We start from the raw sequence: 26,717 nt of genomic DNA, 5'->3' as shown, positions 1-26,717 counted from the left end.
GTCAAATGCATGAGTATACAGTATGTAAGGTATGGGGCTGTCATCAAGGACACCAGTGACTCATATAACCAATATTATCGCGTGGTAAGAGAGCATAAGTATATGCAAGAGAAAATACCTGTGTGAGGTCTGTGGATGCAGGGGAGTGAAAACCCCAACGCACGTTTCACGTGAGCTTCTTCCTGGGGGTATGGCACACAGTAAAAATGTTTGTTTTCTTTTGAATAGTTATTTAGTCACCACATTCTGATACTTGTAACTTTTTTATTGTTTGGCAAATAGAGCTGTTTTAGGGCTTATGTTTTAAGTGAAGAGTTGAAGATTTTTTTTGGTACCATTTTGGAGCACATATCACTTTTTGATTGCTTTTTATTCGGATTTTTCAGATACATAATAAACAAAAACTAGCAATTCAGTAATTGTTTTAATCTTTTTTTTTTATTGCATCGTTTACTATGAGCTAAACATGATAAGTGCGATTTGTTCTTCGGGTAAGTACGGTTACAGCGATACCAGATTTATATAGTTTTTTTATGCTTTGCTGCTTTTACAGACTAAAAACAATATTTCACAAAAATTAATTTGTTTTTGCATCATTATACTCTGACAGCTGTAATTTTTTTGTTTTTTATCCGAATGAGCTATATTAGAACTTGTTATTTGCGGAACGATTTTGCGTTTTTATTAATACTATTTTTTTTACATATGACTTTTAAATTGCTTTTTGTTATGGCAGCAGGATGAAAAAGCGGAATTTTTGATGTGTGTTTAAATTATATTTTTTACAGTATTCCCAGTAAGGATTAAATAACGTGCCAGTTTTATAGATCAGGTCATTCCGAATGCAGCAATGCCAATTATGTGTACTTTTTTATTTTGTTTTATCACAAACGCTGCGTTTTTAGTGGCAAAATGATTTGTGATTTGTGTGCGCCATTTTATTTAACTTTTTTACACATCTAATTTTACTTTTGTTTTCACTTTTTACGTCCCACTATATATATACAGATAGATAGATAGATATAGTTGAAACCAGAAGTTTACATACACTATATAAAAAGACACATATGCATGTTTTTCTCAATATCTGATATGAAATCAGAATAAATCTTTGCCGTTTTAGGTCAATTAGGATTACCATAATTTTGAATATTTGCCAAATGCCAGAATAGTGAGAGAGAGATAATGTTTTAAGGCATTTTTATTACTTACTTCAAAGTCAAAGGTTTACATACGCTAAGATTGCTGTACCTTTAAACAATTCTGGACTGCCCATATGATGATGTCATGTATTTGGAAGCTTCTGATAGGTTCTCTGGCAACATCTGAGTTAATTAGAGACACACCTGTGGATGTATTTTAGTGCACATCTGAAACACACTGCTTCTTTGTGTAGCATAATGGGAAAGTCTAAAGAAATCAGCCAAGATATCAGGAAGAGAATGTGGACTGGCACAAGTTTGGCTCATCCTTGGGTACAATTTCAAGATACCTGAAGGTGCCTCATTCAACTGTACAAACAATTATACGCAAGTACAAACAAGATGGGAATGTCCAGCCATCATACCACTAAGGAAGGAGAAGGGTTCTGTGTACCAGAGATGAACGTGCTTTGGTCTGACATGTGCATATCAACCCAAGGACAAAAGCAAAAGACCTAGTGAAGATGATGGCTGAAGCAGGTAAAGTGTTGGCAACCTTGAAATTGTCCTAGAAAATTAAGTTTTTCTCCCAGAAAATTATTTCAATTACACTTGTTTTGTTATGCACATTTATTTCCTTTGTGTGTATTAGAACAACACAAAAAAGCAGAGAAAAAATGGCAAATTTTGGGGTTTCACACAAAACCCCAAAATTGGCAGGACAAAATTGTTGGCACCTTCCACTTAATATTTGTTGCATGCCCTTTGGGATAAATAACTACATTCAATCACTTCCCATCATAAGTTTCTTAAACCTTTCATCTGGAATTTTTGACCACACTTCTTTTGCAAACTGCTCCAGGTCTCTCATATTTGAAGACGCCTTCTCCCAACAGCAATTTTAAGATCTCTCCGCTGGTGTTCAATGGGAATTAGATCCAGACTCATTGCTGCCACTTCAGAACTCTCCAGTGCTTTGTTTCCATTAATTTCTGAGTGGTTCTTGAAGTATGTTTGGGGTCATTGTCCTGCTGGAAGACCAATGACTTAGGTGCAAACCCAACTTTCTGACACTGGACACTACATTGTGACCTAAAATCCTTTGGTAACCTTCAGATTTCATTATGCTTTGCATACAGTCAAGGCACCCAATGCCAGAGGAAGCAAAACAACCCCAAAACATCTTAGAACCTCCACTATATTTGACTGTAAGTACTGTGCTCTTTTCTTTGTAGATCTCATTCCGTTTTCAGTAAACAGTAGAATGGTGTAGTTTACCAAAATGCACTATATTGGTCTCATCTGTCCACAAGAAGATTTTCCAGAAGGATTTTGGCTTACTCACGTACATTTTGGCAAACTTCAGTCTAGCTTTTTTATGTCTCTGTGTTAGCAGTGGGGTCCTTCTGGGTCTCCTGCCATAGCGTTTCATTAAATGTCTATGAATAGCTTGCGCTGACACTAAAGCACCCTGAGCTGCAGGACAGATTGAATTTCTTTGGAACTTGATTGGGACGGTTTATCCACTATCTGGACTATCCTGTATTGCAACCTTTCTTTATTTTTTCTCTCCCTTCCACATCCAAACAGATTAGCTACAGTGCCATGGGTTGTAAACTTCTTGATTATGAAGTGCACCGTAGAAAAAGAACATCAAGATCTCTGGAGATGGACTTTTAACCTTGAGATTGTTCATATTTGTCAACAATTTTGGTTCTCAAGTCCTCAGACAGTTCTCTTCTCCTCTTTCTGTTCTCCATGCTTAGTGTGACACACACAGACACACAATGCAAAGAATGAGTCAACATCTCCCCTTTTTATCTGGTCTCAGGTGTGATTTTCATATTGCTCACACCTGATACTTGCCACAGGTGAGTTTGAACAAGCATTAAATGCTTGAAACAAAGTTGTTTACCCACAATTTTGGAAAGGTGGCAACAATTTTGTCCAATCAATTTTGGGGGCATTGTGTGAAATTATGCCCAATTTGTCTTTTTTTCTGCTTTTTTGTGTTGTTCCAATACGCAAAGAAAATAAACACGTGTATAACAAAATGTGTTATTTCAATAATTTTTTGGGATAAATGCTTCATTTTCTGGAACAATTTCAAGGGTGCCTAGCATCCTTTTCACCTAGGCTGAGATCACCTACCGGCGTTCTTCCGGAGTCCGATACGGCTTCAGATTCACTCTTACATGTGGTTTTGTTAGCACGTCATGCTCTACCACCTGAGTATGCCCCGGCAGCTCTAAGAACAGCTCCCAATTCCACTGTAGTAGTTCTCAACACTGTTGCTTCTGGGCTGAGGATAGAGTCTCTGCTATAGTGACCTCTTCCACCTTGCCTTCGGGAGCGGCCCCCAGGCAAGGAGTTTCCACAGGATCCCGGTTCTGCCACGGCTTGAGCAAGTTCACATGGTATACTTGGTGCGGCTTTCTTCGGCCAGGCTGGTGGACTCGGTAGTTCACTTCACTGAGTTTCTCCACCACCTCATACGGGCCTTGCCACTTGGCCAGGAACTTACTTTTGACAGTGGGAATGAGAATCAGAGCGCAATCCCCAGGCTAGAACTGTCTTCTCCTTGCCGACCGGTTATACACCCTTGCCTGGGCTTCTTGCGCCAGGAGGAGATGTTCCTTCATGATGGACATCACTTTCGCCATTCTCTCCTGTAACTGGGCAACATGTTCGATGATGCTCCGGTGCGGCGTGACCTCGGCCTCCCTGGTTTCCATGGTGATGTCTAGGAGACCCCTTGGATGCCGGGCATATAGAAGCTTGAACAGAGAGAAGCCAGTGGAGGCTTGGGGAACTTCTCTGACGGAGATAAGTAGAAACGGAAGCAGGTAGTCCCAGTCTCGACCATCCTTCTCGACGACCTTTTTGAGCATCTCTTTCAAGGTCTTAATAAAGCGCTCCACCAGGCCATCGGTTTGAGGATGGTAAACTGAGGTTCGCAGCTGGGTAATATGAAGCACTTTACACAGATCCTTCATCACCTTGCTCATGAATGGGGTTCCTTGGTCCATAAGGATTTTCTTCAGCAGGCTGGTCCTGGCAAAGATGTGGACAAGTTCCTGGGCTATGCTCCCACTGGACGAGTTCCTTAAAGGTACCGCTTTGGGATACCGGGTCGAATAGTCCATGACGACCAAGATGTATTGATGGCCCCGGGTCTATTTAACTAAGGGACCGATGAGGTCCATGGCAATCCTCTCAAAGGGAACTTCTATCACAGGTAGAGGAACTAAGGGACTATGGAAGTGGGAGGTGGGCGCGGTTATCTGTCAGGGGGGCAGAACCTACAATAGTTTAAGATCTCCTGGTAACATCCTGGCCAATAAAACCTCCTCACTATTCTCTCCTGAGTTTTTCAACCCCTAGGTTTCCTCCCAGAATATGTGAGTGGGCCATGTCTAATACCCTCCGACGGTATGGCCCTGGAACTAACAGCTGTTCCACTACCTCTTCACCTTTCAGTTTGGTTACCATGTATAAAAGCTCCCCCTCAACTGCAAAGTGTGGGTACCTGGTGTCCACCTCCGCTCTTGGGCTACACCATTACAAACCGTAACATTGCCCCATGCCCCTTTCAAGGTCAAGTCCCGAACTTGAGCTGCCCCAAAGTTCTCTCCGGGCACCTCTAATTCAGGGAGGTCAGCCTTTTCAGTCACAGTCTCGTCCTCCTCACCGACAAGGACACACAGTGGAAACTCATCCACTTCCGATGTCGACCGGGGTATTTCTCTAGGGTCCTGGCTTTTGTCCCCGTGACTGAGTCTGGATACCTTCCCCCACAAATCCCAGAACAAGGGAAAATTGGGCCCCAATATGACGGAATGTACCAGGTCCTTGACCACCCCGACCTCATGGGATTGGGCGCCACAGTCTGTTCCGACTGTCACTCTGTCCACTGGGTAGTTCTTGGCATCCCCATGTATGCAGCAGACACCCACAGATCTAGCAGGGTTCAGCTGGTGGGGAAGGGTGGCACTGATCAAGGTCACCAGACTCCCGGAGTCCAACAGCCCCAGGACCATCACTCCATTAACAGGCATGGAACACGCCTGCGGGCTCTCGCCGGGTTGACAGTCCACACTGCAGACTGGGTAACCATAGTATGTGTTATGCACACGCCCGGGCTGAGCGGCGTGTGCGTGTGATTGTAGTAATTCCACTGGACCGTGCCAGAGAGTGAATGCCTGGAGGGGCTTAACTAGGTATTCACCCGATCCGACCAGGGTCGCACGACAGCATACGACGCCAGTGCACTAAGGAGGAACCGAGCAGAGGGACCAGGTGCTACTCCAGGACAGACCCCGGACACGGCTGTTGACCCATACAGGGGAATACAGGAACAGACTGGTAGGCTGGCACACAGACTGGTGGGTATAGGCAGGCACGACTGGTATGCAGGCAGGCGGGTATGCAGGCAGGGGGGTACAGGCAAGCACAGCTAGAGTGCAGACAGGAAGGCACTAGCAGGTAGGAACACAGGCGGGATAGGACCCAGTACACACTGGGACTCAGGAACAATACAGGCAGAGGGGTACAGGCAAGCACAGCTAGAGTGCAGACAGGGAGGCACTAGCAGGTAGGGACACTGGCGGGATAGGACCCAGTACACACTGGGACTCAGGAACAGAACCACAGATGTGGCGGACAAACACAGCAGAGTGAGGCCGCCCAGAGAGGTGAGCGAGAACAGGGCAGGACAAGGCCACCTGTAGCGGTGAGCAAGAGTAGAGCAGGACAAGGCCGCCAGGAGCAGTGAACAAAGGATCAGAGCTGAGCGAGACTGCTGGAGCAGTGAGCATGAGTAAAGCAGGACGAGGCCACCTGGAGCGGTGAGCAAGAGTGGAGCGAGACTGCCGGAGCAGCGAGCAAAAGGGTCAGAGCGGAGCAAGGCTGCCGGAGCAGCGAGCAAAGGAGTCAGAGCAGGCTAGAACCGCCAGAGCGGTAAGCAAAGGAGTCAGAGCAGACTAGAATCGCCGGAGCGGTGAGCAAAGGAGTCAGAGCAGACTAGAACCGCCGGAGCGGTGAGCAAAGGAGTCAGAGCAGGCTAGAACCGCCGGAGCAGTGAGCAAAGGAGTCAGAGCAGGCAAGGCTGAGTAGGGGGGACAGGGCTCTGTTCACACGGAACAGACAGGAAGGGAAAGGCAGAGCCAGACACCCACAGGGTACTTGCAGTGAAGTAGCGAGTGGACCACAAACTCACAAATGGGAGTACAGAGACAACAGGCAGGAGTTAGGTACGAGTTCAGACTCTGCAGAAAAAGGAAAGGAACGGACATAGAGAAAAGACAGATGAAAGATAGGAGAGAGTACAGACTGGAACTGAGTGTACGGAGGAGACCGACACAGGAGCGGGACACAGGAGCGGGTCTGGGGATACGGCCCCCAGAGAGGCGGGACGAACAGGCAAGGAGCGTGTTCAGACAGGACAGACAAGATACAGGAGCAGGTCTGGGTAATCGGCCCCCAGAGAGGCAGGACGAACAGGCAAGGAGCGTGTTCAGACAGGACAGACAAGATACAGGAACGGATCTAGGTAATCGGCCCCTAGAAGGCGGGAGGAACAGGCTAGGAGCGTGTTCAGACAGGCCTGGAAATACAGCCTCCAGGAAAGGCAGCAGGCAAGAGTACACAGACAGGACTCAGTTCAGACACGGGAACTAATACCACAAGGCAGGAGACAAAGACAGGACTCAGCTCAGACACGGGAACTGATACCGCAAGGCAGGAGACATAGACAGGACTCAGTTCAGACACGGGAACTGATACCGCAAGACAGGAGACAAAGAATGGGACCTGGCACCTTCAGAGTGAAAGCACACACTGAATGAAACACTATGCTCAGGCAGGGATAGATGGGAGCAGCTGAGCTATATACCAGGTGACAGACAGCAATAGGCTGAGGACGCACAAGGGGTGTGACCCACAGCAGGTACAAAAAGCAGGAAGTGATCGGGCGCCGCCCTTAAGCAGCAGAAACAGACACAAACAGACAGCATGGAGGGAAGCCAGAGAGACATTCTGGACTGGAGATCAAGTGCGCGCTCTTGCACAGTGGGAGATGGACCACCATGCAAGGACGCCGCCAGGTATGTTACAGTACCCCCCCCTTACGCCCCCTCTTCTTCAGGCCTGCCAGAATCTTCCGCAGGGAATTCGAGGACCAGTCGTTCACTTCAAGGAGATCACTTCCACTGTCCACAGGAAAAACTGATCTCATCTGGTTAGCTAGGATGCTACCTCCTATCCAGCCATCCTCAGCAACAGACGAAACGGGTGGAGTACCAGGAACAGCACACAAGGAAGTCTCTCTCCACATATTTTCAGGTGGCACCCCAGAGGGTACAGGAGACAACTGGAAGTCCTTCACCGGGTTGGAGGGGGACAGAGACTTGGGGGTAATCTCTGCTTCGAGGTACATCTTGTCAAGCTCACAGGAAGAAATAGACGGGTTATCAGGTACATAATGAGGAAAAGTCACTGTCTCTTTGTTATCTGGTGGTACCCCGGAGGATTCAGGAAACAACTGGAGGTCCTCCGCCGGGTCAGAAGAGTGCAGAGGCTCAGAGAAAACATCTGCTTCAGAGTACACTAGGTCGGACTCACTGGACGAAGCAGGCGAGGTATCGGGTACCGAGTATAGGAAAGTCTCTGTCCATTCACCACCAGGTGGCACCCCGAAGGGTTCTGGAGACAACTGGCGGTCCTCCGCCTGGTCAGAAGGGTGTAGAGACTCACGGGTAACCCCTGTTTCAGAGTACACTAGGTCGGACTCACTGGACGAAGCAAGCGAGGTATCAGATCTAGGATATAGGAAAGTCTCTGTCCATTCACCACCAGGTGGCACCCAGAAGGGTTCTGGAGACAACTGGAGGTCCTCCGCCTGGTCGGAGGGGTGTAGAGACTCGGGAGTAACCACTGCTTCGGAGTACACTAGGTTGGACTCAGTGGACGAAGCGAGCGAGGTATCAGGTACAGAGTATAGGAGAGTCTCTGTCCTTTCGCTACCAGGTAGCACCCCGAAGGGTTCTGGAGACAACTGGAGGTCCTCCGCCTGGTCGGAGGGGTGTAGAGACTCGGGAGTAACCTCTGCTTCGGAGTACACTAGGTTGGACTCACTGGACGAAGCGAGCGAGGTATCAGGTACAGAGTATAGGAGAGTCTCTGTCCTTTCGCTACCAGGTAGCACCCCGAAGGGTTCAGGAGACAACTGGAGGTCCTCCGCCTGGTCGGAGGGGTGTAGAGACTCGGGGGTAACTACCACTTTGGGGTACCCATTGTCAGGCTCACAGGACGAAGCGGACAAAGTATTGAGTACCGGGTGTAGAGAAGTCTCTCTCCATTTGTCATCGAGTGGTATCCCGGAGGATTCAGGAGGCAACAGGGGGTCCTCCACCAGGTAGTAGAGGTGCACAGACTCTGAGGTAACCACAGCTTTGGAGCATCCTTGGACATGCACACCGGTTAAAGTGGGTGAAGCATCTGATGCCGGGTGCAGGAAGTTCTCCTGTGTGGAGTCTGGATGGGCAGAAGTCTCTTCGGGCAGGAGAACTGGTGCACTACCCACGCACATTACCCATTGGGGCTTCTCCGGGATACAGGGAGATGAAGCTTCAGTAGGGACTTCAAGGTTGGGGTCAGGAGGTCTCAGGGAGGACAGACCCTGGCGTGACGGCTTGCCTCTACGTCTAGCACGTCTGGACTGCCTCTTGAGGTTGGGAGAAGTATTCCGGAAAGCGTAGTCACCCTGTGAGCATTCTGGGTGGGCAGTAGTCTCATTGGGCTGGAGGACTATTGCGCTACCCACACACATTACCCATCGGGGCTGCTCCGGGATATTGGGAAGTGAAGCTTCAGCAGGGGCTTCAGGGTTAGGGTCCTCGAAGACCATACGAAAGGCCACCAGGAAGGCCTGCAGGTCAAGGACGACAGGATCCCATGCTTCCCATAGGGGGGTGACCCATTTCAAGGCATCACCCGCTAGGTAGTCAATCATAAAGGCCACTTTAGCCCAATCGGAAGGAAAATAGAGAGGGTAGGCCTTAAAGTGTAGCATGCATTGCTCCACAAATGCACGACACTGTCTTGGATCCCCATAGTAACGTGGCGGATCCGCAGGAACGAGAGCTGATAGATCCATCTGGACGGTGCGTAATTCGCCTGGAACTCAGCTAAGGAAAAAAAATTTTATTTATTTATTTTAATGCATGTATTCGCTGGAAAACTTCTCAGAGAGCGAAGGCCGTGGGGCTCAACGGGAACCATGGCCTGAGCATGCTGTTATGCACACGCCCGGGCTGAGCGGCGTGTGCGTGTGATTGTAGTGATTCCACTGGACCGTGCCGGAGAGTGAATGCCTGGAGGGGCGTAACTAGGTATTCACCCGATACGACCAGGGTCGCACGACGGCATACGACGCCAGTGCACCAAGGAGGAACCGAGCAGAGGGACCAGGTGCTACTCCAGGACAGACCCCAGACACGGCTGTTGACCCACACAGGGGAATACAGGAACAGACTGGTAGGCTGGCACACAGACTGGTGGGTATAGGCAGGCACGACTGGTATGCAGGCAGGCGGGTATGCAGGCAGGGGGGTACAGGCAAGCACAGCTAGAGTGCAGACAGGGAGGCACTAGCAGGTAGGAACACAGGCGGGATAGGACCCAGTACACACTGGGACTCAGGAACAATACAGGCAGAGGGGTACAGGCAAGCACAGCTAGAGTGCAGACAGGGAGGCACTAGCAGGTAGGGACACTGGCGGGATAGGACCCAGTACACACTGGGACTCAGGAACAGAACCACAGATGTGGCGGACAAACACAGCAGAGTGAGGCCGCCCAGAGAGGTGAGCGAGAACAGGGCAGGACAAGGCCACCTGTAGCGGTGAGCAAGAGTAGAGCAGGACAAGGCCGCCAGGAGCAGTGAACAAAGGATCAGAGCTGAGCGAGACTGCTGGAGCAGTGAGCAAGAGTAAAGCAGGACGAGGCCGCCTGGAGCGGTGAGCAAGAGTGGAGCGAGACTGCCGGAGCAGCGAGCAAAAGGGTCAGAGCGGAGCAAGGCTGCCGGAGCAGCGAGCAAAGGAGTCAGAGCAGGCTAGAACCGCCAGAGCGGTAAGCAAAGGAGTCAGAGCAGACTAGAACCGCCGGAGCGGTGAGCAAAGGAGTCAGAGCAGACTAGAACCGCCGGAGCGGTGAGCAAAGGAGTCAGAGCAGACTAGAACCGCCGGAGCGGTGAGCAAAGGAGTCAGAGCAGGCTAGAACCGCCGGAGCAGTGAGCAAAGGAGTCAGAGCAGGCAAGGCTGAGTAGGGGGGACAGGGCTCTGTTCACACGGAACAGACAGGAAGGGAAAGGCAGAGCCAGACACCCACAGGGTACTTGCAGTGAAGTAGCGAGTGGACCACAAACTCACAAACGGGAGTACAGAGACAACAGGCAGGAGTTAGGTACGAGTTCAGACTCTGCAGAAAAAGGAAAGGAACGGACATAGAGAAAAGACAGATGAAAGATAGGAGAGAGTACAGACTGGAACTGAGTATACGGAGGAGACCGACACAGGAGCGGGACACAGGAGCGGGTCTGGGAATACGGCCCCCAGAGAGGCGGGACGAACAGGCAAGGAGCGTGTTCAGACAGGACAGACAAGATACAGGAGCAGGTCTGGGTAATCGGCCCCCAGAGAGGCAGGACGAACAGGCAAGGAGCGTGTTCAGACAGGACAGACAAGATACAGGAATGGATCTAGGTAATCGGCCCCTAGAAGGCGGGAGGAACAGGCTAGGAGCGTGTTCAGACAGGCCTGGAAATACAGCCTCCAGGAAAGGCAGCAGGCAAGAGTACACAGACAGGACTCAGTTCAGACACGGGAACTGATACCACAAGGCAGGAGACAAAGACAGGACTCAGCTCAGACACGGGAACTGATACCGCAAGGCAGGAGACATAGACAGGACTCAGTTCAGACACGGGAACTGATACCGCAAGGCAGGAGACAAAGAACGGGACCTGGCACCTTCAGAGTGAAAGCACACACTGAATGAAACACTATGCTCAGGCAGGGATAGATGGGAGCAGCTGAGCTATATACCAGGTGACAGACAGCAATAGGCTGAGGACGCACAAGGGGTGTGACCCACAGCAGGTACAAAAAGCAGGAAGTGATCGGGCGCCGCCCTTAAGCAGCAGAAACAGACACAAACAGACAGCATGGAGGGAAGCCAGAGAGACATTCTGGACTGGAGATCAAGTGCGCGCTCTTGCACAGTGGGAGATGGACCACCATGCAAGGACGCCGCCAGGTATGTTACAGTATGAACATCATCTGCCTAGGCAGCAGTCCATTGGCTCAGCAGACGTATGACACCAGATTGCGACATCACCAACAGATCACATCCTTCACAACAGTCCTTGCAGCCCCTTCAGTAGAAGTGGAACGCCCACTAGTTGTGTCTCTAAACCCCTTCTGTGGTGAACCCACCCTCTTTTGGGCACTCCAGTAAGGGGAGGTGGCTATGTCGGGTTTACCCAGGGATTTTCTGACCACTTGGTATCTCTCTACCAAACCTACGAGGTCGTCTGCATTCCGAGGGTCGCCCTGGGCAACCCAGGTCTGCAAAAGCCTGGGTAGGGAATGGATGAACCTGTCCATCATCACCACACTCTCAACCATCTGGGCAGGAGAGGAAGACTCTGGCTGCAGCCATATCTGTACAAGATGTAACAAGTCAAACATCTGTGAGCGTGGAGGCTTGTCACCAGCATACTCCCAGTGGTGAACCCTTTGTGCTCTGACAGACATACAGTGGGTACGGAAAGTATTCAGATTCCTTAAAATTTTTCACTCTTTGTTTCATTGCAGCCATTTGGTAAATTCTAAAAAGTTCATTTTTTTATCATTAAAGTACACTCTGCACCCTATCTTGACTGAAAAAAAACAGAAATGTAGAAAGTTTTGCAAATTTATTTAAAAAGAAAAACAGAAATATCAGATGGTCATAGGTATTCAGACCCTTTTCTCAGACACTCATATTTAAGTCACATGCTGTCTATTTCCTTCTGATCCTCCTTGAGATGGTTCTACCCCTTCATTGGAGTCCAGCTGTGTTTAATTAAACTGATAGGACTTGATTTGGAAAGGCACACACCTGTCTATATAAGGCCTCAAAGTTCACAGTGCATGTCAGACCAAATGAGAATCATGAGCTCAAAGGAACTGCCCAAGGAGCTCAGAGACAGAATTGTGGCAAGGCACAGATCTGGTCAAGGTTACAAAAGAATTTCTGCATTACTCAAGGCTCCTAAGTAGTGTTGAGCCACCCCCGTAGTGTTCGGGTTCGGTTCGGTTCGTCGAACACCGGGATGTTCGAGGAACTGTTCGTCGAACTGTTCGTCGAACACCTTAGAACACCGTCGAACACCGTTAAAACCAATGGCAGGCAAACAAAAACACATAGGAACACATAGAAAACACCTTCAAAGGTGTTCAAAAGCTGACAAACTGCTCAGAAGACGCTTTCTTTAAAAAAGCCGGCCGGCAATTCAGCAGCGGCATACACCGGTACCCGACAATTTAGACATGAAGGAATAGAGCATCACACATAGATTAGATAGATAGAAACATGTCAGTCACATATATATGAAGTACAGTGACAGTGTTGCTTACTGTACTTGTCATTTAGTGTGAAGGATTTATTAAAAAATATAATAGTGTTTTCGTGCACCGTCTCTTTAAAAAAGCCTGCCGGCAATTCAGCAGCGGTACCCGACAATTTATAACAGACAGAATAGAGCTTCACACATAGATTAGATAGATAGAAACATGTCAGTCACATATATATGAAGTACTGAGACAGTGTTGCTTACTGTACTTGTCATTTAGTGTAAAGGATTTATCAAAAAAAATAATAGTGTTTTCATGCACCGTCTCTTTAAAAAAGCCGGCTGGCAATTCAGCATCTGTACCCGACAATTTAGAATAGAAGGAATAGAGAATCACACATAGATTAGATAGATAGAAACATGTCAGTCACATATATATGAAGTACAGTGACAGTGTTGCTTACTGTACTTGTCATTTAGTGTAAAGGATTTATTAAAAAAAATAATAGTGTTTTCATGCACCGTCTCTTTAAAAAAGCCGGCCGGCAATTCAGCATCTGTACCCGACAATTTAGAATAGAAGGAATAGAGAATCACACATAGATTAGATAGAAACATGTCAGCCACATATATACGAAGCACAGTGACAGTGTTGCTTACTGTAATTGTCATTTAGTGTAAAGGATTTATCAAAAAAAATAATAGTGTTTTCATGCACTGTCTCTTTAAAAAAGCCGGCCGGCAATTCAGCATCTGTACCCGACAATTTATAACAGACAGAATAGAGCTTCACACATAGATTAGATAGATAGAAACATGTCAGTCACATATATAAGAAGTACAGTGATAGTGTTGGTTACTGTACTTGTCATTTAGTATTAAAATAAAGGATTTATTATTAAAAAAAATTGGCGTGGGGTTCCCCGTAATTTTAGTCTCTAGCGGAGGTTAAGCAGACGGCTGGGGCAGATGTTTGAAGCCTGGGAAGAGGGTAATACCCACGGAGCTTCCCAGGCTACTAATATCAGCCCCCAGCTGAATACCTAGCCTTTACTAGCTATTAAAATGGAGGACCCCCCCCAAAAAAATGACGTGGGGTGCCCCCTAATTTAATAGCTAGCAAAGGCTAGGCAGACAGCTGGGGGCTGATATTAATAGCCCAGGAAGGGAGCCATGAATATTGGCCCCCTCCCAGGCTAGAAACACCAGCCGTCAGCCGCCCCAGAAATGGCGCATCCATAAGATGCGCCAATTCTGGCACTTAGCCTCGCTCTTCCACGCTGCCCTGGTGCGGTGGCAGGGGGTAATAGGGTTGGGGTTGATGTCAGCTTATAATGCCAGCTGACATCAAGCCCAGGTTAGTAATGGAGAGGCGTCTATAAGACACCCCCATTACTAACCCCATAGTCAAAGTTTAAAAAAAACACAAACACCCAGAATAAAGTCCTTTAATTGAAATAAAGACACAATTCTTTATTGTTCTAAATTAAACCATACTTACCACCACGCCCATTCCAGCTGAAGCCAACGATCTCCTGCAATAAAAGAAAAATAATAAAGCAACCTCATCCTTACCTTTCCATGGTTCCCAGGACAGCTTCAGCTCTGCTACATCGAGATGACAGGCTGGACCGCAGCAGAACGCTGCCATCCAGCCTGTCATCCCGCAGACACTGAGAAGCGCAGGCATGCTTGCGCTCCTCAGTGTCTGACTGTGACGGCATCCAGATGAGCCGACAATGAACTCGGCTCACCTCATGTACGTCACTGACAGCGTGGGAAAATTCTCCTGCACTCAGCGCTTCAGCGTGAGAATTTTCCCACGCTGTCAATGACGTGCATGAGGTGAGCCAAGTTCATTGGACATGACCTCGGCTCATCTGAATGCCGTCACAGCCAGACACTGAGTAGCGCAAGCAAGCCTGTGCTTCTCAGTGTCTGCGGGATGACAGGCTGGATGGAGCGTTCTGCTGCGGTCCAGCCTGTCATCTCGATGTAGCAGAGCTGAAGCTGTCGTGGGAGCCATGGAAAGGTAAGGATGATGTTGCTTTATTATTTTACTTTTATTGCAGGAGATCATTGGCTTCACCTGGAATGGGCGTGACGGTAAGTATGGTTTAATTTAGAACAATAAAGAATTGTGTGTTTATTTCAATTAAAGGACTTTTTTCTGGGTGTTTGTGTTTTTTTTAAATACTTTACTAGAAATTCATGGTGGTCATGTCTAATATTGGCGTGACCCCATGAATTTCGGGCTTAGGGCCAGCTGATAATGCCAAGCTGGCCTTAACCCCTTTATTACCCAGTGAGCCACCGCACCAGGGCCCTGGATGAGTTGGGTACAGCGCCAGAAGATGGCGCTTCTATGAACGCGCCATTTTCCGGGGCGGCTACGGACTGCAATTTGCACCGGGGGGGGGCAGAAAGCTTGGGCCTCCCTGCGCTGCAGATTCCAGCCCCCAGCTGCCTAGTTGTACCTGGCTGGACACAAAAATAGGGCGAAGCTCCACGTATTTTTTTTTTAAATTCATGAAATTCATGGAATAATTAAGAAAAAAAGAGCTTCCCTATATTGTTGTGTCCGGCTAGGTACAAATAGGCAGCTGGTGGTTGGGAGCAGCCCGTTCCTGCCTGCTGTACCTGACTGGACACAAATATAGGGCGAAGCCCCACATCAATTTTTTTTTCATTATTTCATGAATTTCCTGAAATAATTTAAAAAAAATTGACGTGGGGCTTCGCCCTATATTTGTGTCCAGTCAGGGACAGCAGGCAGGAACGGGCTGCCCCCAACCACCAGCTGCCTATTTGTACCTGGCCAGACACAACAATATAGGGAAGCCCTTTTTTAAAAAAATTATTTCATGAAATAATTAAAAAAAAATTGACGTGGGGCTTCGCCCTATATTTGTGTCCAGCTAGGTACAGCAGGCAGGGACGGGCTGCCCCCAACCACCAGCTGCCTATTTGTACCTGGTTGGACACAACAATATAGGGAAGCCCTTTTTTTCTTAATTATTCCATGAATTTCATGAAATAATTAAAAAAAAAAATGCGTGGGGCTTCGCCCTGTTTTTGTGTCCAGCCAGGTACAACTAGGCAGCTGGGAGCTGGAATCTGCAGCGCAGGGAGGCCCAAGCTTTCTGGGCCCCACCCGCTGCAAATTGCAGTCCGCAGCCGCCCCAGAAAATGGCGCGTTCATAGAAGCGCCATCTTCTGGCGCTGTACCCAACTCATCCAGGGCCCTGGTGCGGTGGCTCACTGGGTAATAAAGGGGTTAAGGCCAGCTTGGCATTATCAGCTGGCCCTAAGCCCGAAATTCATGGGGTCACGCCAATATTAGACATGACCACCATGAATTTCTAGTAAAGTATTTAAAAAAACACAACACCCAGAATAAAGTCCTTTAATTGAAATAAAGACACAATTCTTTATTGTTCTAAATTAAACCATACTTACCGTCACGCCCATTCCAGCTGAAGCCAACGATCTCCTGCAATAAAAGAAAAATAATAAAGCAACCTCATCCTTACCTTTCCATGGTTCCCACGACAGCTTCAGCTCTGCTACATCGAGATGACAGGCTGGACCGCAGCAGAACGCTGCCATCCAGCCTGTCATCCCGCGGACACTCAGAAGCGCAGGCATGCTTGCGCTCCTCAGTGTCTGGCTGTGACGGCATAAAGATGAGACAAGCTCATGTCCAATGAACTCGGCGCACCTCATGCACGTCACTGACAGCGTGGGAGAATTCTCCTGCACTCAGCACTTCAGCGTGAAAATTCTCCTACGCTGTCAGTGACGTGCATGAGGTGAGCCGAGTTCATTGGACATGACCTCGGCTCATCTTTATGCCGTCACAGCCAGACACTGCAGAGCGCAAGCATGCCTGCGCTTCTCAGTGTCTGCGGGATGACAGGCTGGATGGCAGCGTTCTGCTGCGGTCCAGCCTGTCATCTCGATGTAGCAGAGCTGAAGCTGTCGTGGGAACCATGGAAAGGTAAGGATGAGGTTGCTTTATTATTTTTCTTTTATTGCAGGAGATCATTGGCTTCAGCTGGAATGGGCGTGATGGTAAGTATGGTTTAATTTAGAACAATAAAGGAATGTGTCTTTATTTCAATTAAAGGACTTTATTCTGGGTGTTTGTGTTTTTTTTAACTTTGACTATGGGGTTAGTAATGGGGGTGTCTTATAGACGCCTCTCCATTACTAACCTGGGCTTGATGTCAGCTGGCATTATAAGCTGACATCAACCCCAACCCTATTACCCCACTGCCACCGCTACAGGGCAGTGGGAAGAGCGAGGCTAAGTGCCAGAATTGGCGCATCCTATGAATGCGCCATTTCTGGGGCGGCTGACGGCTGGTGTTTCTAGCCTGGGAGGGGGCCAATATTCATGGCTCCCTTCCTGGGCTATTAATATCAGCCCCCAGCTGTCTGCCTAGCCTTTGCTAGCTATTAAATTAGGGGGGACCCCACGTCATTTTTTGGGGGGGTCCCCCATTTTAATAGCTAGTAAAGGCTATGTATTCAGCTGGGGGCTCATATTAGTAGCCTGGGAAGCTCCGTGGGTATTACCCCCTTCCCAGGCTTCAAACATCTGCCCCAGCTGTCTGCTTAACCTCCGCTAGAGCCTAAAATTAAGGGGAACCCCACGCCAATTTTTTTAATAATAAATCCTTTATTTTAATACTAAATGACAAGTACAGTAACCAACACTATCACTGTACTTCATATATATGTGACTGACATGTTTCTATCTATCTAATCTATGTGTGAAGCTCTATTCTGTCTGTTATAAATTGTCGGGTACAGATGCTGAATTGCCGGCCGGCTTTTTTAAAGAGACGGTGCATGAAAACACTATTATTTTTTTTAATAAATCCTTTACACTAAATGACAAGTACAGTAAGCAACACTGTCACTGTACTTCTTATATATGTGACTGACATGTTTCTATCTATCTAATCTATGTGTGATTCTCTATTCCTTCTAATCTAAATTGTCGGGTACAGATGCTGAAATGCCGGCCGGCTTTTTTAAAGAGACGGTGCATGAAAACACTATTATTTTTTTTGATAAATCCTTTACACTAAATGACAAGTACAGTAAGCAGCACTTTCACTGTACTTCGTATATATGTGACTGACCTGTTTCTATCTATCTAATCTATGTGTGAAGCTCTATTCTTTCGGTTCTAAATTGTCGGGTACCGGTGTATGCCGCTGCTGAATTGCTGCTTTTCATGTTTCACTGTGAGCACTGTTCCCATCGATTTGGGCAATCACTGTAATGCCACAACCACCATGGCTGTGGCATTACAGTGAGTGGCAGACAATCCCTGCATGATTGGTGCTCTAAATAGCGCCAGACATGCAGGACACGCTTTTGGTGCACGAACAGTTATCGAACATAACCTCGAACAGCCGAATTTTTTGCAAATCGTTCGGGTTCGTCGAACAACTCGAACACCGCCCAAAACAGCTCGAATTTGAGATTGGCGAACAGTTCTAGTCGAACAACGCTCATCTCTACTCCTAAGAGCACAGTAGCCTCCATAATCCTTAAATGGAAGACGTTTGGGGCCACCAGAAGTCTTCCTAGACCTGGCTGTCCAGCCAAACTGAGCAATCGTGGGAGAAGAGCCTTGGTGAGAGAGGTAAAGAAGAACCCCAAGATCAATGTGGCTGAGCTCCAGAGATGCAGTAGGGAGATGGGAGAAAGTTCCACAGAGTCAACTATCACTGCAGCCCTCCACCTGTCGGGCCTTTATGGCAGAGTGGCCCGATGGAAGCCTTTCCTCAGTGCAAGACATATGAAAGCCCGCATAGAGTTTGCTCAAAAACACATGAAGGACTTCCAGACTATGAGAAATAACATTCTCTGGTTTGATGAGACGAAGATAGAACTTTTTGGTCATAACTCCAAGCGATATGTGTGGAGAAAACCAGGCACTGCTCATCACCTGCCTAATACAATCCCAACAGTGAAACATAGTGGTGGCAGGATCATGCTATGGGGGTGTTTTTCAGCTGCAGGGACAGGACGACTGGTTGCAATTGAAGGAAATATGAATGCTGCCAAGTACAGAGATATCCTGGATGAAAATCTCTTCCAAAGTGCTCTGGACCTCAGACATGGCTGAAGGTTCACCTTCCAACAAGACAATGACCCTAAGCACACAGCTAAAATGACAAAGGAGTGGCTTCAGAACAACTCTGTGACCATTCTTGACAGGCCCAGCCAGAGCCCTGGCCTACACCCAATTGAGCATCTCTGGAGAGACCTGAAAATGGCTGTCCACCAACGTTCACCATCCAACCTGATGGAACTGGAGAGGATCTGCAAGGAAGAATGGCAGAGGATCCCCAAATCCAGGTGTGAAAAACTTGTTGCATCATTCCCAAGAAGACTCATGGCTGTACTAGTGTAATAGTGGGGAAGGGCGTAGCCTTCCCTTCCTACTGAGATAGTTAAAGGAAGTGTCCCTGAGGTCAGACCTCCCTCTCTGCCGTAGACCAAGCTAAGGGGGTTAGCTTTAGTGGTCCAGTTAGTAGAGTAGAGGGGGGAACTTAGTGCCTTATCAAGCCTAGAGAGATATAAAGCTTGTTCCTGGTAAAATTCCTTCTGGGCTGTAGTACCTGAAAACAGCCACAAGATGCCACTGTTCTGGGTGCAGATGTCAGGTTGAGTCTGCCAGCAAAGTTATAGACAGTGATGGGTTAAAGTTCTGTGATGACAGCTCACTGAGGGTGGGCATATTAGGAAAGTCTCTGTTTTGTTTCCAGAATCAGGAAGTGATTCTTCAGTACGAGTTGAGGCCTCAAGTTGATCAGACAGCCTGACTATAGTGGCTGCTAGGGTAGACGGGAGCTCCGAACCCTCAGACAGTGAGATCCCAGTGCGCAATTCTCCCCACACAAGAGCACGAGTCCTGTTCGCTCGCCGGAGAAACTCATCAAAGCGTAGTGAGGACACGGGGCACTTCTAGTCTGCAGGAAGCAGAGGAAGCTAAATAGGACTCCAAGCTAAGACGTGGGGGAGAGATATCGGATCTGGTCACTGTCAATACAGAGGAGTCTCTTGGGCCAGGAATTATAGCCACAGAGATGCTCCGCTTAAAGAGGGAACCAGGGCTGAAGCAGTTAACAGCGCCTGTGAGAGAGATGATTGCCTGTCGGGCCTTATCCATTATATCTGACTGTAAATATTGTATATATTCCTCTTCCCCAAGTAAAGTCCAAGTTCTGGTTAAGAACCTCGTGTCCTCTGAAATTATTGCTGCCCTGGTCCCAGAATAATATTGCCTGTAGACAGCCGCGATCGGATGGCTTGAAGTAAGTGAAGAGCACTACATACACAGCCACACTTCAGAGGGAGGACACGTATTGTCTGTAGGGTGCCATAGCGAGAGGGGGCTACAGCTCGCCCACGACTACCTCGCTGGGGCACCTTACACTAGCTCAAAAGGGTGCTTCTACTCAATACTGAGCAACAGGTCTGAATACTTATGATCATGTGATATTTCTGTTTTTCTTTTTTAATAAATTTGCAAAAATTTCTACATTTCTGTTTTTTTTCAGTCAAGATGGGGTGCAGAGAGTCCTTTAATGAGAAAAAAAAAGAACTTTTTAGAATTTACCAAATGGCTGCAATGAAACAAAGAGTGAAAAATTTAAAGGGGTCTGAATACTTTCCATACCCACTGTAGTGACTCGTGAGCCTGCCAATATTTCGGTTTTTAATTTGGCGTATTCCTTTGCTTCCTGTAAAGTCAGAAAGTAATAAGCCTTCTGCGGCTCCCCAGTCAAATATAGCTCCAGAACTTCCGCCCACTGCTCCAGTGGCAATTTCTCCCGTTTCACCACCCTCTCAAAAACAGTAAGGAACACCTCAACATCATCCCCTGGGGTCATCTTCTGTAACGCTCTCCTTACTGTCTTCCTGACGTATGCGTCATCACCTGGACTTGTCGGAGCCGTCGCCTTGCCACGCATCAACTCTGCAAGTAACTCGATCTGCTGTTGCTGTTGGCGATGCTGATCCTGTTGCTGGTGTTTCTGGAGCTGAACCTCTTGTATCAGCAGCTTAGTGGTTTCTAGTTGCTGCTGTAGCTGCTCACGGTGCTGCTGCAGCATGCTCTGATGGCTCTGCAAGTGCTCTGCTGGCTCAGCAAGTGCTGCTGCTGCATGCACTGCTGACTCTGCACCAGGTGCTTAATTAACTCTTCCATGCTGCTGGACATCTCCTGATGGCTGGCAGGCTTCACCCAAGACATCCACTGGTCTCTGTAGCAGGTACACGTGTTCCTGGAATCTAGCCCGCATTCTCCACCAACTGTGGTAAGACGACTCACTCGGCCGCTTCCAGAAGTAGACTCAGGAACCCAGGTTTTCTCTGCGTGCTTTATTAAATGGCATAAAGCACTGCCACCCAGCAAAATAAACACAGTCTTACCGGAAAAACGACAAAACAAAAGATTAAATGATAGCAGAGTCCATATGTGAATAGGATTCGCCCACACAGGTTGTAGTCCAAGCCTTCAGCTCTGTCCTGAGCTGAAGCTCTCCCAGTCTGGAGACCTTGCCTCTCCAAACTACAACGGAGAAAAAAAAACAGGACTGAACATTTAAACGTTGCTCAGCCACACCCTGGTGTGGAGGTATGGGGAATGACTTCCCTCCCATCTTTATGTCATTCCCATAAAGCCACACCCTTTAAAAGAGTTAACCCCCAGCAAATAACATAGAATCATAGAATCATAGAATGGTAGAGTTGGAAGGGACCTCCTGGGTCATCTGGTCCAACCCCCTGCTCAAAGCAGGATTCACTAGATCATCTCAGACAGATGTCTGTCCAGCCTCTGTTTGAAGACGTCCATTGAAGGGGAACTCACCACCTCTCGTGGCAGCCTGTTCCACTCATTAATCACCCTAACTGTCAAAAAGTTTTTTCTAATATCTAATCTGTGTCTCCTCCCATTTAGTTTCATCCCATTGCTTCTAGTCTTTCCTTGTGCAAATGAGAATAAAGATGATCCTTCTACAATGTGACAGCCCTTGACATATTTGTAGACAGCTATTAAGTCTCCTCTCAGTCTTCTTTTTTGCAAGCTAAACATTCCCAAATCCTGCAACCGTTCCTCATAGGACATGGTTTGCAGACCAGTCACCATTCTGGTCGCTCTTCTCTGAACTTGCTCCAGTTTGTCTATGTCTTTTTTAAAATGTGGTGCCCAAAACTGTACACAGTATTCCAGATGAGGTCTGACCAAAGAGGAGTAAAGACCGATAATGACTTCACGTGATCTAGACTGTATGCTTCTGTTAATACATCCCAGAATTGTATTTGCCTTTTTTGCTGCTGCATCACACTGTTGACTCATGTTCAGTCTATGATCTATTAGTATACCTAAGTCTTTTTCACATGTACTGTTGCTTAGCTCTATTCCTCCCATTCTGTATATGCTTTTTTCATTTTTATTGCCCAGATGTAGTACTTTGCATTTTTCCCTGTTAAAAACCATTCTGTTGGTTGCTGCCCACTGCTCCAGTTTATTTAGGTCTTTTTGAATCCTCTCTCTCTCTTCTCTAGTATTAGCTATCCCTCCTAGCTTTGTGTCATCAGCAAATTTAATCAGTTTACCCTCAATTCCTTCATCTAAATCATTGATAAAGATGTTGAACAATACAGGTCCCAGGACGGAGCCCTGTGGTACCCCACTTGAGACATTCATCCAGCTGGATGTGAAGCCATTTACAACCACCCTTTGAGTCCGATCACTAAGCCAGTTATGAATCCACCTAACAGTTGCCTGGTCCATTGCATACTTGGTCATTTTTTCAATAAGGATGGTGTGAGATACTTTGTCAAATGCTTTGCTGAAGTCAAGATATACTATATCTACAGCATTTCCCTGATCCACCCAGTCAGTGATTCTGTCATAGAAGGAAATTAAGTTAGTCTGACATGACTTGTTAGTTACAAACCCATGCTGACTCTGGTTAATCACTTCATTCTTATCCATGTACTTACATACATGTTGTTTAATAATTTGTTCAAATATCTTTCCTGGTATAGAAGTCAGACTCACCGGCCTATAGTTCCCTGGGTCCACCTTCTTCCCCTTTTTGAAGATAGGAACAACATTTGCTCTTCTCCAGTCTTCTGGGACTTCTCCTGTTCTCCAAGAATTTTCAAAGATTATGGAGAGTGGTTCTAAAATTTCTTCTACGATCTCCTTCAGTACTCTGGGGTGTAATTCATCTGGACCTGGAGACTTGAACTCATTTATGTTAGCTAAATATTCCCTCACAATCTTTCTGTTTACAGATAACTTGGATTCCTCTATTCCTTTAAAAGGACAGTGAAGATCAGTTGATGTTACATTTTCTTTCTGAGAGAAAACAGATGCAAAATAGGAATTAAAAAGTTCGGCCTTCTCAACATCCTCTCTTACCATTTCTCCATTTTCATCCTGTAAAAATCCTATAGCATCTTTGACTTTTCTTTTACTTTTGACATACCCCCAAAATCCTTTTTTATTGCTTTTGACATCTCTTGCAAGCCTTAATTCATTGTCAGCTTTAGCTAACCTGATACGTGCCCTGCAGGATCTGCAGACTGCATTATAATCTTCTTTAGATATGTCTCCCTCTTTCCATTTAATAAACATTTCTTTCTTTCTTTTTAGCATGTGTTTAAGTTCTGTGTTCATCCATCCTGGTTTCCTTAAATGCTTCCCATTCTTCCTACTTTTCGGGATTGTTAACGATTGTGCTTTGAGAATCTCATTTTTAAAAATTTCCCATCCTTCCTGGACATTTTTGTCCTTAAGGACATCCAGCCATTGGATCCCTCCTATTCTCTTTCTGAGTCTCTTAAAATCTGCCTTTCTAAAATCTAACCTTGCTGGCAGAATCTAACCATGCTGGCAGAAAGTTTATTGGTTTCAGTTTACACAGGCTAGCAACCTGCGTGACACATACCTCCCCTCATATATCATACCAGTGACTCTGTCACAATACATATGAGTATATTTGTAAAATGTATAGCACAAAGTAAGCTAGCTAATAATTAACCCCTTACTTACCGGGGACGTATTAGTACGCATATTTGCGTACTGCCCGTTCAGTGAGGGCTGCTGCGCTGAGCCCTCACTGAACGGAGCACATGTCAGCTGATTCTTACAGCTGACATGTGCCCGCAACAGACACGAGTGGAATCGCGATCCACCCGCGGCTGTTAACATGTTAAATGCCGCTGTCAATCTCCGACAGCAGCATTTAACGCGCGCTTCCGGGTAGCGCGTCATAAGCCCCGCCCACCGGCGACCCCGTCACGTGATCGCGGGTCACCATGGGTGGGCATGACAACCCAGGGTCTGCCACAGACGCCTGTGGTTGTCATGATCTTGTTGTTATGAGCGCCACCTAGTGGTCGGCGCTCATAGCACAGGACCATTTCTGCTGCATGCAGGGGACCTGCTCGTCCCCTGTATGTAGCAGAGGCAATCGGATAGTTGCTGCTTCTAGTCTCCTATGGAGACTATAGAAGCATGCAAAAAGTTAAAAAAAAAGTTTTTAAAAATATAAAAAAAAATAAAAAAATATAAAAGTTTAAATCACCCCCCTTTCGCCCCATTCAAAATAAAATATAAAAAGAAAAACCCCACATACACATATTTGGTATCGCCGCGTTCAGAATCGCCCGATCTATCAATATAAAAAAAGAATTAATCCGATCGGTAAACGGCGTAACGACAAAAAAATTCTAAACACCAGAATTACGTTTTTTGGTCGCCGCAAAATTGCAATAAAATGCAATAACGGGCGATCAAAACATCGGATCTACCCCAAATGTTATCAATAAAAACGTCAGCCTGGTGCGCAAAAAATAAGCCATCAACCAGCCCCAGATCACGAAAAATGGAGACGCTACGGGTCTTAGAAAATGGCGCTATTTTTTTATTTTTTTTTTTACCAAATTTTGGAATTTTTTTTCACCACTTAAATATAAAAGAACCTATACATGTTTGGTTGGTGTCTATGAACTCGTAATGACCTGTAGAATGAGAAGGGCAGGTCAGTTTTAGCATTCAGTGAACGTGGTAAAAAAAATAAATAAAAAACAACTGTGGTATTGCACTTTTTTTGCAATTTTACCGCACTTGGAATTTTTTTCCCGTTTTCCCGTACAGGATATGGTAAAACTAGTAATGGCGTTGAAAAGTACAACTCATCCCGCAAAAAATAAGCCCTCACATGGCCATATTGACCAAAAAATAAAAACGCTATGGCTCTGGGAACAAGGGGAGCAAAAACAAAAATGCAAAAACGAAAAATGCTCCGGGGCTTAAGGGGTTAAGTGACGTAAACTAGGACTAGGCAGTCAAAAAATCCACTTGATTGATTCACAGCATGAACCACTATGATAAATCTGGCAAAAGACTGTCTAGTAAGGTTTGCACGGTCTTATAATCTGAGCGCATTGATAAATCTGTGTCATAATCTTTAACCATAATGTGAATTCATATCCAATGCTTTTTTTCTTCACAGTTGGAAAAGAAGAAATCCTAAAAGAGAAGTGACATCCAGGACGATATGGTGACACTGCATCTGGACGAGGTTAGATCACGCACAAGACATTTACTAATTATAGAAAAAGAAAAAAGAGAGCTCATCATCCAACTTGGATGCAATAACTGGATTGAGGATAAGTGATGAATGACTGTGGGTGCTTGGAATTCTGCTGGTGCAGCTTAGCAATTTCAGAAAAAAAGTAGTAGGAATTCAGCACATCCAAACTCGAATAATGTAAAAGAATCAGTCTTTATTTTAAATCCATTAAAACATGAACCACTTCTGGTGAGACCTTAAAATCTGAGGCGTTTCTGGCAACCGCCCTTCATCATAAGTTGACAGCTTCTTCATTCTTCTTCGTAGTTGGGATGAGATTCTGTCAAACTTTCATTTTTTATAGAACAAGATAGCGAAGTCAAGGATCTGAAATCAGCCATCGTGAAAATCTACTATTACTATGAGACTGGTAAGATACTACTGTGTTTATGTCACTGTGAAAACTTTTACACATTAGCGATGAAGTCCATTAAAAAAAAAAATTGACATGCTTGTGATTTTTTTTTTAAGCTGTAGAAACTTGCATATATTTTTTTGACTGCATTTATCACCCCTTTTACAGTTCACCATGAAAGCAGATAATGGTCTGTAGACCTGTATCACTTATAATCTAATGATTTATTATGGTCATTTAATGTTTCCGTAAAAAATGTTATCTGTCCGTGATTTTTTGAAAAGCTGTTTAGAAAAGATAAAAAATAAAGTTGTCAACCCTGGAGGACAGTAGATGGCGGCATTCAGGTAATTACTATTTCTGAAAGTTATGGAGTTTCATGTTACTAACCATGCAATTGTCTCTTCAGAGAGGAAGAGGACTAGAACTCTAGCGCCAACTATTGGAAGCAGCGATCCTAAAAGTCAATATCGATCCTTTAATGAGCTTTGCAATATGACTTAGGATAAAAGCCAAACTAGAATCTGAATTTGCAGACACAGTGTTTTGGGGTGTTGTCCCCTCATCAGAGTAAAGTATGAGATCTGATTTGGCTAGGTGAGAGGCTCTGGACTGGGGTCTAAGGGGTAATGTTTCTCATATTTAATTTCCCAGGCTTATAAGTCTCCTCACTCTGACATGCCAAACCTGGCTTGTCTCTCTCCACAAGGAGAAACGTTACCCCTTAGACACCATGTTACTGACCAAAATTCAAATCTGTATCCTTTGCGTAAAGTTTTGCATTAAAGGGAATCGATCACAAGTTTTTTGCTATGTAATCTAAGAGCAGCATGATGTAGGGACAGAGACCCTGATTCCAGTGATGTATCACTTACTGGACTGCTTCCTGCAGTTTTGATAAAACACTGTTTAGCTGCTGCAGTTCT

The 26,717-nt window shown here is 46.3% G+C and overlaps 1 long non-coding RNA gene across 1 annotated transcript; it reads left to right on the top strand.

Annotated features, from left to right (window-relative positions):
* Positions 1–76: 76 nt before the first annotated feature.
* On the top strand, positions 77–25,800 carry LOC141271240 (uncharacterized). Its single transcript, XR_012321870.1, has 3 exons — positions 77–188; positions 25,317–25,385; positions 25,741–25,800. It is a non-coding gene; the product is annotated as an uncharacterized lncRNA (long non-coding RNA).
* The last annotated feature ends 917 nt before the right edge of the window (positions 25,801–26,717 follow it).

Source organism: Phyllobates terribilis, unplaced genomic scaffold, assembly GCF_046119375.1.
Source record: "Phyllobates terribilis strain yellow unplaced genomic scaffold, ASM4611937v1 Scaffold_5__5_contigs__length_657084704, whole genome shotgun sequence".
NCBI lineage: Eukaryota > Metazoa > Chordata > Amphibia > Anura > Dendrobatidae > Phyllobates > Phyllobates terribilis.
This window is presented reverse-complemented; position numbering and strand designations above follow the sequence as displayed.